Source organism: Anarhichas minor, unplaced genomic scaffold, assembly GCF_050575085.1.
Source record: "Anarhichas minor isolate MPS153535 unplaced genomic scaffold, ASM5057508v1 ptg000102l, whole genome shotgun sequence".
NCBI lineage: Eukaryota > Metazoa > Chordata > Actinopteri > Perciformes > Anarhichadidae > Anarhichas > Anarhichas minor.
In genome coordinates, this window is record NW_027466548.1 from 485,053 (window position 1) to 498,183 (window position 13,131).

Below are 13,131 nucleotides of genomic sequence, written 5' to 3' on the forward strand. Positions count from 1 at the left end.
ATATATACATATATATATATATATATATACATATATATATATATATATATACATATATATACATATATATATATATATATATATATATATATATATATATATATATATATATATATATATATATATATATATACACACACATATAAAACATTCTTCCAGACTCATGAGAAACTTTTAAATCTTTTTAGTTCAGGTTTCACCAACTGAAGCGTCTGCGAATATTTTAAATCTCCAGAGTGAGTGAACGTTTCTTTTCTATTTGTTCGCTTCATCAAAACACAACGACAAGAAATAAACAGACGAGATGGACGAGGACGAGATGGACGAGGACATTAAGAGCCCTGAAGAAGAGCTCAGTTTCCTGCTGCAGAAGAAGATCTATTCTTACAAAGGAAGTCAGAAGAAACAGGATGTTGTTCCAACCAAAACAGCTGGTTATAATAAACTATTTATATATGAATCATCTTGTGAGTGGAAATATCTCAACAGCTCAGACAGGAAGAGGTGTCTCCACATTCCATATTTCAAAATAATAGAACATTTGAGGTGGAGAGAGAGCAGACAGACGGAGAGATAATGTGGAGGATCATAGCTAGTGGATCCCAGGAGGGACATTCAGAACCAGAGCTGCTCCACAACCCATCCATCTCTCACACACACACACACACACACACACACGACAATAACCATCCAGTTATCTTGCCCCAGAGGATTCTGGGTAGTTCATTAGTCGTTTTCAGGAGCTCGTTCACACAAACAAACACTCAGCAGTTTTCTTCTGTACTGAACATCAACGCTGACGGACTTCTTCTTCACAACATTCATCTTCATGTTTGTCTTTCTGCTGATTCAGTTTGTAGAGTTTAAAAGATGGAGATTCATTTTTGTTTTTCACTGCGGAGCCTCATGAGGGTCAAACAACAAACGGAAGGATGAGCAGTACAGATCCAGGAGAAGAGGAGGTTATGAACAATACGTCAGCCGTCACCATCTTGTTTTTTTCTCAACCAGCGAACAGGAAGTGACCATATCTGGACGGAGGAGGAGTGACGTAGAGACGCCATATGCGTCTCTGCTAGAGACGCATATGGCGTCTCTGCTAGAGACGCCATATGCTAGAGACCCGTCAATCACTGTGTAGCCCCACCCTAAAGCATCCCCTGCTTTATGGTCTGTGTGACTCTAAATGGACCATAATGTACTAAATGAACATCATGCTGTATTGAAGAAGACTTGAAACTAGAGATTGAGACCATAAACTCATGTTTACAATGTTTACTGAGGTAATAAATCAAGAGAGAAGTAGAGTCATTTTCTCATAGACTTCTATACAACCAGAGGAGTCGCCCCCTGGTGGACACTAGAGAGGATGCAGCTTTAACACGTGAAGCTTTGTGTTTCCTGCGGTTTCACTGACATCATGTCAAGATTCATTGGAGGAAAATAAACTGAAAAAATAGGAGGAGGTCTGGTGGTCTGTGAGGGTTTAGGACCCCGTCCCCTAATGAAGACTAACAACGTCCCAGAGTCCAACAGGAAGATAATAAACTCACTGAGCTGCTGAACAAACAACCTGAAGACTGTAAACTAGAATCAATCAGCTGCAGGAGAAACCTGATCCATGATCAATAACATGGACTCATATCTGCAGACCTGTGTCCGTTTATCACAGCGGTTAGTAAGAAACGATGACAGCGTGTTACGGCAGCACTTCCTGTTTGTTTACATTTGATCAACCAGACAGAATTACACTTCTTCAGCTAAAAAAAGAAGTAAAACTACGTATGATGATAAATGTTTGTGATAAACTGAAGGATGAAGTGTTCCTTTATGTGTTGATGATGAATGTTTGTGATGAACTGAAGGATGAAGTGTTCCTTTATGTGTTGATGTTGAATGTTTGTGATAAACTGAAGGATGAAGTGTTCCTTTATGTGTTGATGTTGAATGTTTATGATAAACTGAAGGATGAAGTGTTCCTTTATGTGTTGATGTTGAATGTTTATGATAAACTGAAGGATGAAGTGTTCCTTTATGTGTTGATGATGAATGTTTATGATAAACTGAAGGATGAAGTGTTCCTTTATGTGTTGATGATGAATGTTTATGATAACTGAAGGATGAAGTGTTCCTTTATGTGTTGATGATGAATGTTTATGATAAACTGAAGGATGAAGTGTTCCTTTATGTGTTGATGTTGAATGTTTATGATAAACTGAAGGATGAAGTGTTCCTTTATGTGTTGATGTTTAATGTTTATGATAAACTGAAGGATGAAGTGTTCCTTTATGTGTTGATGTTGAATGTTTATGATAAACTGAAGGATGAAGTGTTCCTTTATGTGTTGATGATGAATGTTTATGATAAACTGAAGGATGAAGTGTTCCTTTATGTGTTGATGTTGAATGTTTATGATAAACTGAAGGATGAAGTGTTCCTTTATGTGTTGATGATGAATGTTTATGATAAACTGAAGGATGAAGTGTTCCTTTATGTGTTGATGATGAATGTTTATGATAAACTGAAGGATGAAGTGTTCCTTTATGTGTTGATGTTGAATGTTTATGATAAACTAAAGGATGAAGTGTTCCTTTATGTGTTGATGATGAATGTTTATGATAAACTGAAGGATGAAGTGTTCCTTTATGTGTTGATGTTGAATGTTTATGCTAAACTGAAGGATGAAGTGTTCCTTTATGTGTTGATGATGAATGTTTGTGATGAACTGAAGGATGAAGTGTTCCTTTATGTGTTGATGTTGAATGTTTGTGATAAACTGAAGGATGAAGTGTTCCTTTATGTGTTGATGTTGAATGTTTATGATAAACTGAAGGATGAAGTGTTCCTTTATGTGTTGATGTTTAATGTTTATGATAAACTGAAGGATGAAGTGTTCCTTTATGTGTTGATGATGAATGTTTATGATAAACTGAAGGATGAAGTGTTCCTTTATGTGTTGTTGAATGTTTATGATAAACTGAAGGATGAAGTGTTCCTTTATGTGTTGATGATAAATGTTTATGATAAACTGAAGGATGAAGTGTTCCTTTATGTGTTGATGTTGAATGTTTATGATAAACTGAAGGATGAAGTGTTCCTTTATGTGTTGATGATGAATGTTTGTGATGAACTGAAGGATGAAGTGTTCCTTTATGTGTTGATGATGAATGTTTGTGATGAACTGAAGGATGAAGTGTTCCTTTATGTGTTGATGATGAATGTTTATGATAAACTGAAGGATGAAGTGTTCCTTTATGTGTTGTTGAATGTTTGTGATAAACTGAAGGATGAAGTGTTCCTTTATGTGTTGATGTTGAATGTTTGTGATAAACTGAAGGATGAAGTGTTCCTTTATGTGTTGATGTTGAATTTTTGTGATAAACTGAAGGATGAAGTGTTTCTTTATGTGTTGATGTTGAATGTTTGTGATAAACTGAAGGATGAAGTGTTCCTTTATGTGTTGATGTTGAATTTTTGTGATAAACTGAAGGATGAAGTGTTCTTTTATTTGTTGATGTTGAATTTTTGTGATAAACTGAAGGATGAAGTGTTTCTTTATGTGTTTATGTTGAATGTTTGTGATAAACTGAAGGATGAAGTGTTCCTTTATGTGTTGATGTTGAATGTTTGTGATAAACTGAAGGATGAAGTGTTCCTTTATGTGTTGATGTTGAATGTTTGTGATAAACTGAAGGATGAAGTGTTCCTTTATGTGTTGATGTTGAATGTTTGTGATAAACTGAAGGATGAAGTGTTTCTTTATGTGTTGATGTTGAATGTTTGTGATGAACTGAAGGATGAAGTGTTCCTTTATGTGTTGATGTTGAATGTTTGTGATAAACTGAAGGATGAAGTGTTTCTTTATGTGTTGATGATGAATGTTTGTGATGAACTGAAGGATGAAGTGTTCCTTTATGTGTTGATGTTGAATGTTTGTGATAAACTGAAGGATGAAGTGTTTCTTTATGTGTTGATGATGAATGTTTGTGATGAACTGAAGGATGAAGTGTTTCTTTATGTGTTGATGTTGAATGTTTGTGATAAACTGAAGGATGAAGTGTTTCTTTATGTGTTGATGTTGAATGTTTGTGATAAACTGAAGGATGAAGTGTTTCTTTATGTGTTGATGTTGAATTTTTGTGATAAACTGAAGGATGAAGTGTTTCTTTATGTGTTGATGTTGAATGTTTGTGATAAACTGAAGGATGAAATGTTCCTTTATGTGTTGATGATGAATGTTTATGATAAACTGAAGGATGAAGTGTTTCTTTATGTGTTGATGTTGAATGTTTGTGATAAACTGAAGGATGAAGTGTTCTTTTATTTGTTGATGTTGAATTTTTGTGATAAACTGAAGGATGAAGTGTTCCTTTATGTGTTGATGATGAATGTTTATGATAAACTGAAGGATGAAGTGTTCCTTTATGTGTTGATGATGAATGTTTGTGATGAACTGAAGGATGAAGTGTTCCTTTATGTGTTGTTGAATGTTTGTGATAAACTGAAGGATGAAGTGTTCCTTTATGTGTTGATGATGAATGTTTGTGATGAACTGAAGGATGAAGTGTTCCTTTATGTGTTGTTGAATGTTTGTGATAAACTGAAGGATGAAGTGTTCCTTTATGTGTTGTTGAATGTTTGTGATAAACTGAAGGATGAAGTGTTCCTTTATGTGTTGATGTTGAATGTTTGTGATAAACTGAAGGATGAAGTGTTCCTTTATGTGTTGTTGAATGTTTGTGATAAACTGAAGGATGAAGTGTTCCTTTATGTGTTGTTGAATGTTTGTGATAAACTGAAGGATGAAGTGTTCCTTTATGTGTTGTTGAATGTTTGTGATAAACTGAAGGATGAAGTGTTCCTTTATGTGTTGATGATGAATGTTTGTGATGAACTGAAGGATGAAGTGTTCCTTTATGTGTTGTTGAATGTTTGTGATAAACTGAAGGATGAAGTGTTCCTTTATGTGTTGTTGAATGTTTGTGATAAACTGAAGGATGAAGTGTTCCTTTATGTGTTGTTGAATGTTTGTGATAAACTGAAGGATGAAGTGTTCCTTTATGTGTTGATGTTGAATGTTTGTGATAAACTGAAGGATGAAGTGTTCCTTTATGTGTTGTTGAATGTTTGTGATAAACTGAAGGATGAAGTGTTCCTTTATGTGTTGATGATGAATGTTTATGATAAACTGAAGGATGAAGTGTTCCTTTATGTGTTGTTGAATGTTTGTGATAAACTGAAGGATGAAGTGTTCCTTTATGTGTTGATGTTGAATGTTTGTGATAAACTGAAGGATGAAGTGTTCCTTTATGTGTTGATGTTGAATTTTTGTGATAAACTGAAGGATGAAGTGTTCCTTTATGTGTTGATGATGAATGTTTGTGATAAACTGAAGGATGAAGTGTTTCTTTATGTGTTGATGTTGAATGTTTGTGATAAACTGAAGGATGAAGTGTTCCTTTATGTGTTGATGATGAATGTTTATGATAAACTGAAGGATGAAGTGTTCCTTTATGTGTTGTTGAATGTTTGTGATAAACTGAAGGATGAAGTGTTCCTTTATGTGTTGATGTTGAATTTTTGTGATAAACTGAAGGATGAAGTGTTTCTTTATGTGTTGATGTTGAATGTTTGTGATAAACTGAAGGATGAAGTGTTCCTTTATGTGTTGATGTTGAATTTTTGTGATAAACTGAAGGATGAAGTGTTCCTTTATGTGTTGATGTTGAATTTTTGTGATAAACTGAAGGATGAAGTGTTCCTTTATGTGTTGATGATGAATGTTTGTGATAAACTGAAGGATGAAGTGTTTCTTTATGTGTTGATGTTGAATGTTTGTGATAAACTGAAGGATGAAGTGTTCCTTTATGTGTTGATGATGAATGTTTATGATAAACTGAAGGATGAAGTGTTCCTTTATGTGTTGTTGAATGTTTGTGATAAACTGAAGGATGAAGTGTTCCTTTATGTGTTGATGTTGAATTTTTGTGATAAACTGAAGGATGAAGTGTTTCTTTATGTGTTGATGTTGAATGTTTGTGATAAACTGAAGGATGAAGTGTTCCTTTATGTGTTGATGTTGAATTTTTGTGATAAACTGAAGGATGAAGTGTTCCTATATGTGTTGATGTTGAATTTTTGTGATAAACTGAAGGATGAAGTGTTTCTTTATGTGTTGATGTTGAATTTTTGTGATAAACTGAAGGATGAAGTGTTTCTTTATGTGTTGATGTTGAATTTTTGTGATAAACTGAAGGATGAAGTGTTCTTTTATTTGTTGATGTTGAATTTTTGTGATAAACTGAAGGATGAAGTGTTCCTTTATGTGTTGATGATGAATGTTTATGATAAACTGAAGGATGAAGTGTTCCTTTATGTGTTGTTGAATGTTTGTGATAAACTGAAGGATGAAGTGTTCCTTTATGTGTTGATGTTGAATGTTTGTGATAAACTGAAGGATGAAGTGTTCCTTTATGTGTTGATGTTGAATTTTTGTGATAAACTGAAGGATGAAGTGTTCCTTTATGTGTTGATGATGAATGTTTATGATAAACTGAAGGATGAAGTGTTCCTTTATGTGTTGTTGAATGTTTGTGATAAACTGAAGGATGAAGTGTTGCTTTATGTGTTGATGTTGAATGTTTATGATAAACTGAAGGATGAAGTGTTCCTTTATGTGTTGATGTTGAATGTTTATGATAAACTGAAGGATGAAGTGTTCCTTTATGTGTTGATGATGAATGTTTATGATAAACTGAAGGATGAAGTGTTCCTTTATGTGTTGATGTTGAATTTTTGTGATAAACTGAAGGATGAAGTGTTTCTTTATGTGTTGATGTTGAATGTTTGTGATAAACTGAAGGATGAAGTGTTCCTTTATGTGTTGATGTTGAATTTTTGTGATAAACTGAAGGATGAAGTGTTCTTTTATTTGTTGATGTTGAATTTTTGTGATAAACTGAAGGATGAAGTGTTCCTTTATGTGTTGATGATGAATGTTTGTGATAAACTGAAGGATGAAGTGTTCCTTTATGTGTTGATGTTGAATTTTTGTGATAAACTGAAGGATGAAGTGTTTCTTTATGTGTTGATGTTGAATGTTTGTGATAAACTGAAGGATGAAATGTTCCTTTATGTGTTGATGATGAATGTTTATGATAAACTGAAGGATGAAGTGTTTCTTTATGTGTTGATGTTGAATGTTTGTGATAAACTGAAGGATGAAGTGTTCTTTTATTTGTTGATGTTGAATTTTTGTGATAAACTGAAGGATGAAGTGTTTCTTTATGTGTTGATGTTGAATGTTTGTGATAAACTGAAGGATGAAGTGTTCTTTTATTTGTTGATGTTGAATTTTTGTGATAAACTGAAGGATGAAGTGTTCCTTTATGTGTTGATGATGAATGTTTGTGATAAACTGAAGGATGAAGTGTTCTTTTATTTGTTGATGTTGAATTTTTGTGATAAACTGAAGGATGAAGTGTTTCTTTATGTGTTGATGTTGAATGTTTGTGATAAACTGAAGGATGAAGTGTTCCTTTATGTGTTGTTGAATGTTTGTGATAAACTGAAGGATGAAGTGTTTCTTTATGTGTTGATGTTGAATGTTTGTGATAAACTGAAGGATGAAGTGTTCCTTTATGTGTTGATGTTGAATGTTTGTGATAAACTGAAGGATGAAGTGTTTCTTTATGTGTTGATGTTGAATGTTTGTGATAAACTGAAGGATGAAGTGTTCTTTTATTTGTTGATGTTGAATTTTTGTGATAAACTGAAGGATGAAGTGTTTCTTTATGTGTTTATGTTGAATGTTTGTGATAAACTGAAGGATGAAGTGTTCCTTTATGTGTTGATGATGAATGTTTATGATAAACTGAAGGATTAAGTGTTTCTTTATGTGTTGATGTTGAATGTTTGTGATAAACTGAAGGATGAAGTGTTCTTTTATTTGTTGATGTTGAATTTTTGTGATAAACTGAAGGATGAAGTGTTTCTTTATGTGTTTATGTTGAATGTTTGTGATAAACTGAAGGATGAAGTGTTTCTTTATGTGTTGATGTTGAATGTTTGTGATAAACTGAAGGATGAAGTGTTCCTTTATGTGTTGATGTTGAATTTTTGTGATAAACTGAAGGATGAAGTGTTCCTTTATGTGTTGATGATGAATGTTTATGATAAACTGAAGGATGAAGTGTTTCTTTATGTGTTGATGTTGAATGTTTATGATAAACTGAAGGATGAAGTGTTCCTTTATGTGTTGATGTTGAATGTTTATGATAAACTGAAGGATGAAGTGTTCCTTTATGTGTTGATGTTGAATGTTTGTGATGAACTGAAGGATGAAGTGTTCCTTTATGTGTTGATGATGAATGTTTATGATAAACTGAAGGATGAAGTGTTTCTTTATGTGTTGATGTTGAATGTTTGTGATAAACTGAAGGATGAAGTGTTCCTTTATGTGTTGATGATGAATGTTTATGATAAACTGAAGGATGAAGTGTTCCTTTATGTGTTGTTGAATGTTTGTGATAAACTGAAGGATGAAGTGTTCCTTTATGTGTTGTTGAATGTTTGTGATAAACTGAAGGATGAAGTGTTCCTTTATGTGTTGATGTTGAATGTTTGTGATAAACTGAAGGATGAAGTGTTCTTTTATTTGTTGATGTTGAATTTTTGTGATAAACTGAAGGATGAAGTGTTTCTTTATGTGTTTATGTTGAATGTTTGTGATAAACTGAAGGATGAAGTGTTTCTTTATGTGTTGATGTTGAATGTTTGTGATAAACTGAAGGATGAAGTGTTCCTTTATGTGTTGATGATGAATGTTTGTGATAAACTGAAGGATGAAGTGTTCCTTTATGTGTTGATGTTGAATGTTTGTGATAAACTGAAGGATGAAGTGTTTCTTTATGTGTTGATGTTGAATGTTTGTGATAAACTGAAGGATGAAATGTTCCTTTATGTGTTGATGATGAATGTTTATGATAAACTGAAGGATTAAGTGTTTCTTTATGTGTTGATGTTGAATGTTTGTGATAAACTGAAGGATGAAGTGTTCTTTTATTTGTTGATGTTGAATTTTTGTGATAAACTGAAGGATGAAGTGTTTCTTTATGTGTTTATGTTGAATGTTTGTGATAAACTGAAGGATGAAGTGTTTCTTTATGTGTTTATGTTGAATGTTTGTGATAAAGTGAAGGATGAAGTGTTTCTTTATGTGTTGATGTTGAATTTTTGTGATAAACTGAAGGATGAAGTGTTTCCTTTATGTGTTGATGATGAATGTTTATGATAAACTGAAGGATGAAGTGTTCCTTTATGTGTTGTTGAATGTTTGTGATAAACTGAAGGATGAAGTGTTCCTTTATGTGTTGTTGAATGTTTATGATAAACTGAAGGATGAAGTGTTCCTTTATGTGTTGATGTTGAATGTTTGTGATAAACTGAAGGATGAAGTGTTCTTTTATTTGTTGATGTTGAATGTTTGTGATAAACTGAAGGATGAAGTGTTCCTTTATGTGTTGTTGAATGTTTATGATAAACTGAAGGATGAAGTGTTCCTTTATGTGTTGATGTTGAATGTTTGTGATAAACTGAAGGATGAAGTGTTCCTTTATGTGTTGTTGAATGTTTATGATAAACTGAAGGATGAAGTGTTCCTTTATGTGTTGATGTTGAATGTTTGTGATAAACTGAAGGATGAAGTGTTCCTTTATGTGTTGATGTTGAATGTTTGTGATAAACTGAAGGATGAAGTGTTCCTTTATGTGTTGTTGAATGTTTATGATAAACTGAAGGATGAAGTGTTCCTTTATGTGTTGTTGAATGTTTATGATAAACTGAAGGATGAAGTGTTCCTTTATGTGTTGATGTTGAATGTTTGTGATAAACTGAAGGATGAAGTGTTCCTTTATGTGTTGTTGAATGTTTATGATAAACTGAAGGATGAAGTGTTCCTTTATGTGTTGATGTTGAATGTTTGTGATAAACTGAAGGATGAAGTGTTCCTTTATGTGTTGATGTTGAATGTTTGTGATAAACTGAAGGATGAAGTGTTCTTTTATTTGTTGATGTTGAATGTTTGTGATAAACTGAAGGATGAAGTGTTCCTTTATGTGTTGATGTTGAATGTTTGTGATAAACTGAAGGATGAAGTGTTCTTTTATTTGTTGATGTTGAATGTTTGTGATAAACTGAAGGATGAAGTGTTCTTTTATTTGTTGTTGTTGAATGTTTGTGATAAACTGAAGGATGAAGTGTTCCTTTATGTGTTGATGTTGAATGTTTGTGATAAACTGAAGGATGAAGTGTTCCTTTATGTGTTGATGTTGAATGTTTGTGATAAACTGAAGGATGAAGTGTTCTTTTATTTGTTGATGTTGAATGTTTGTGATAAACTGAAGGATGAAGTGTTCCTTTATGTGTTTATGTTGAATGTTTGTGATAAACTGAAGGATGAAGTGTTCTTTTATTTGTTGATGTTGAATGTTTGTGATAAACTGAAGGATGAAGTGTTCTTTTATTTGTTGTTGTTGAATGTTTGTGATAAACTGAAGGATGAAGTGTTCCTTTATGTGTTGATGTTGAATGTTTGTGATAAACTGAAGGATGAAGTGTTCCTTTATGTGTTGATGATGAATGTTTGTGATAAATTGAAGGATGAAGTGTTCCTTTATGTGTTGATGATGAATGTTTATGATAAACTGAAGGATGAAGTGTTCCTTTACGTGTTGATGATGAATGTTTGTGATAAACTGAAGGATGAAGTGTTCCTTTATGTGTTGATGTTGAATGTTTGTGATAAACTGAAGGATGAAGTGTTCCTTTATGTGTTGATGTTGAATGTTTGTGATAAACTGAAGGATGAAGTGTTCCTTTATGTGTTGATGATGAATGTTTATGATAAACTGAAGGATGAAGTGTTCCTTTATGTGTTGATGTTGAATGTTTGTGATAAACTGAAGGATGAAATGTTCCTTTATGTGTTGATGATGAATGTTTATGATAAACTGAAGGATTAAGTGTTTCTTTATGTGTTGATGTTGAATGTTTGTGATAAACTGAAGGATGAAGTGTTCTTTTATTTGTTGATGTTGAATTTTTGTGATAAACTGAAGGATGAAGTGTTTCTTTATGTGTTTATGTTGAATGTTTGTGATAAACTGAAGGATGAAGTGTTTCTTTATGTGTTGATGATGAATGTTTATGATAAACTGAAGGATGAAGTGTTCCTTTATGTGTTGATGTTGAATGTTTGTGATAAACTGAAGGATGAAATGTTCCTTTATGTGTTGATGATGAATGTTTATGATAAACTGAAGGATTAAGTGTTTCTTTATGTGTTGATGTTGAATGTTTGTGATAAACTGAAGGATGAAGTGTTCTTTTATTTGTTGATGTTGAATTTTTGTGATAAACTGAAGGATGAAGTGTTTCTTTATGTGTTTATGTTGAATGTTTGTGATAAACTGAAGGATGAAGTGTTTCTTTATGTGTTTATGTTGAATGTTTGTGATAAACTGAAGGATGAAGTGTTTCTTTATGTGTTGATGTTGAATGTTTGTGATAAACTGAAGGATGAAGTGTTCCTTTATGTGTTGATGTTGAATTTTTGTGATAAACTGAAGGATGAAGTGTTCCTTTATGTGTTGATGTTGAATGTTTGTGATAAACTGAAGGATGAAGTGTTCCTTTATGTGTTGATGATGAATGTTTATGATAAACTGAAGGATGAAGTGTTCCTTTATGTGTTGATGTTGAATGTTTGTGATAAACTGAAGGATGAAATGTTCCTTTATGTGTTGATGATGAATGTTTATGATAAACTGAAGGATTAAGTGTTTCTTTATGTGTTGATGTTGAATGTTTGTGATAAACTGAAGGATGAAGTGTTTCTTTATGTGTTTATGTTGAATGTTTGTGATAAACTGAAGGATGAAGTGTTTCTTTATGTGTTGATGTTGAATTTTTGTGATAAACTGAAGGATGAAGTGTTTCTTTATGTGTTTATGTTGAATGTTTGTGATAAACTGAAGGATGAAGTGTTTCTTTATGTGTTTATGTTGAATGTTTGTGATAAACTGAAGGATGAAGTGTTTCTTTATGTGTTGATGTTGAATGTTTGTGATAAACTGAAGGATGAAGTGTTCCTTTATGTGTTGATGTTGAATTTTTGTGATAAACTGAAGGATGAAGTGTTCCTTTATGTGTTGATGCTGAATGTTTGTGATAAACTGAAGGATGAAGTGTTCCTTTATGTGTTGATGATGAATGTTTATGATAAACTGAAGGATGAAGTGTTCCTTTATGTGTTGATGATGAATGTTTGTGATAAACTGAAGGATGAAGTGTTCCTTTATGTGTTGATGTTGAATGTTTGTGATAAACTGAAGGATGAAGTGTTCCTTTATGTGTTGATGATGAATGTTTATGATGAACTGAAGGATGAAGTGTTCCTTTATGTGTTGATGTTGAATGTTTATGATAAACTGAATGATGAAGTGTTCCTTTATGTGTTGATGTTGAATTTTTGTGATAAACTGAAGGATGAAGTGTTCCTTTATGTGTTGATGATGAATGTTTATGATAAACTGAAGGATGAAGTGTTCCTTTATGTGTTGATGTTGAATGTTTGTGATAAACTGAAGGATGAAGTGTTCCTTTATGTGTTGATGATGAATGTTTATGATAAACTGAAGGATGAAGTGTTTCTTTATGTGTTGATGTTGAATGTTTGTGATAAACTGAAGGATGAAGTGTTCCTTTATGTGTTGATGTTGAATGTTTATGATAAACTGAAGGATGAAGTGTTTCTTTATGTGTTGATGTTGAATGTTTGTGATAAACTGAAGGATGAAGTGTTCCTTTATGTGTTGATGATGAATGTTTATGATAAACTGAAGGATGAAGTGTTCCTTTATGTGTTGATGATGAATGTTTATGATAAACTGAAGGATGAAGTGTTCCTTTATGTGTTGTTGAATGTTTGTGATAAACTGAAGGATGAAGTGTTCCTTTATGTGTTGTTGAATGTTTGTGATAAACTGAAGGATGAAGTGTTCCTTTATGTGTTGATGATGAATGTTTATGATAAACTGAAGGATGAAGTGTTCCTTTATGTGTTGATGATGA

General features: G+C 32.6%; 1 protein-coding gene across 1 annotated transcript in view; it reads right to left on the bottom strand.

The window, feature by feature from the left end:
* Positions 1–13,131, bottom strand: part of il1rap (interleukin 1 receptor accessory protein) — a 38,057-nt gene that overhangs the window by 21,317 nt on the left and 3,609 nt on the right. The window lies entirely within an intron of this gene.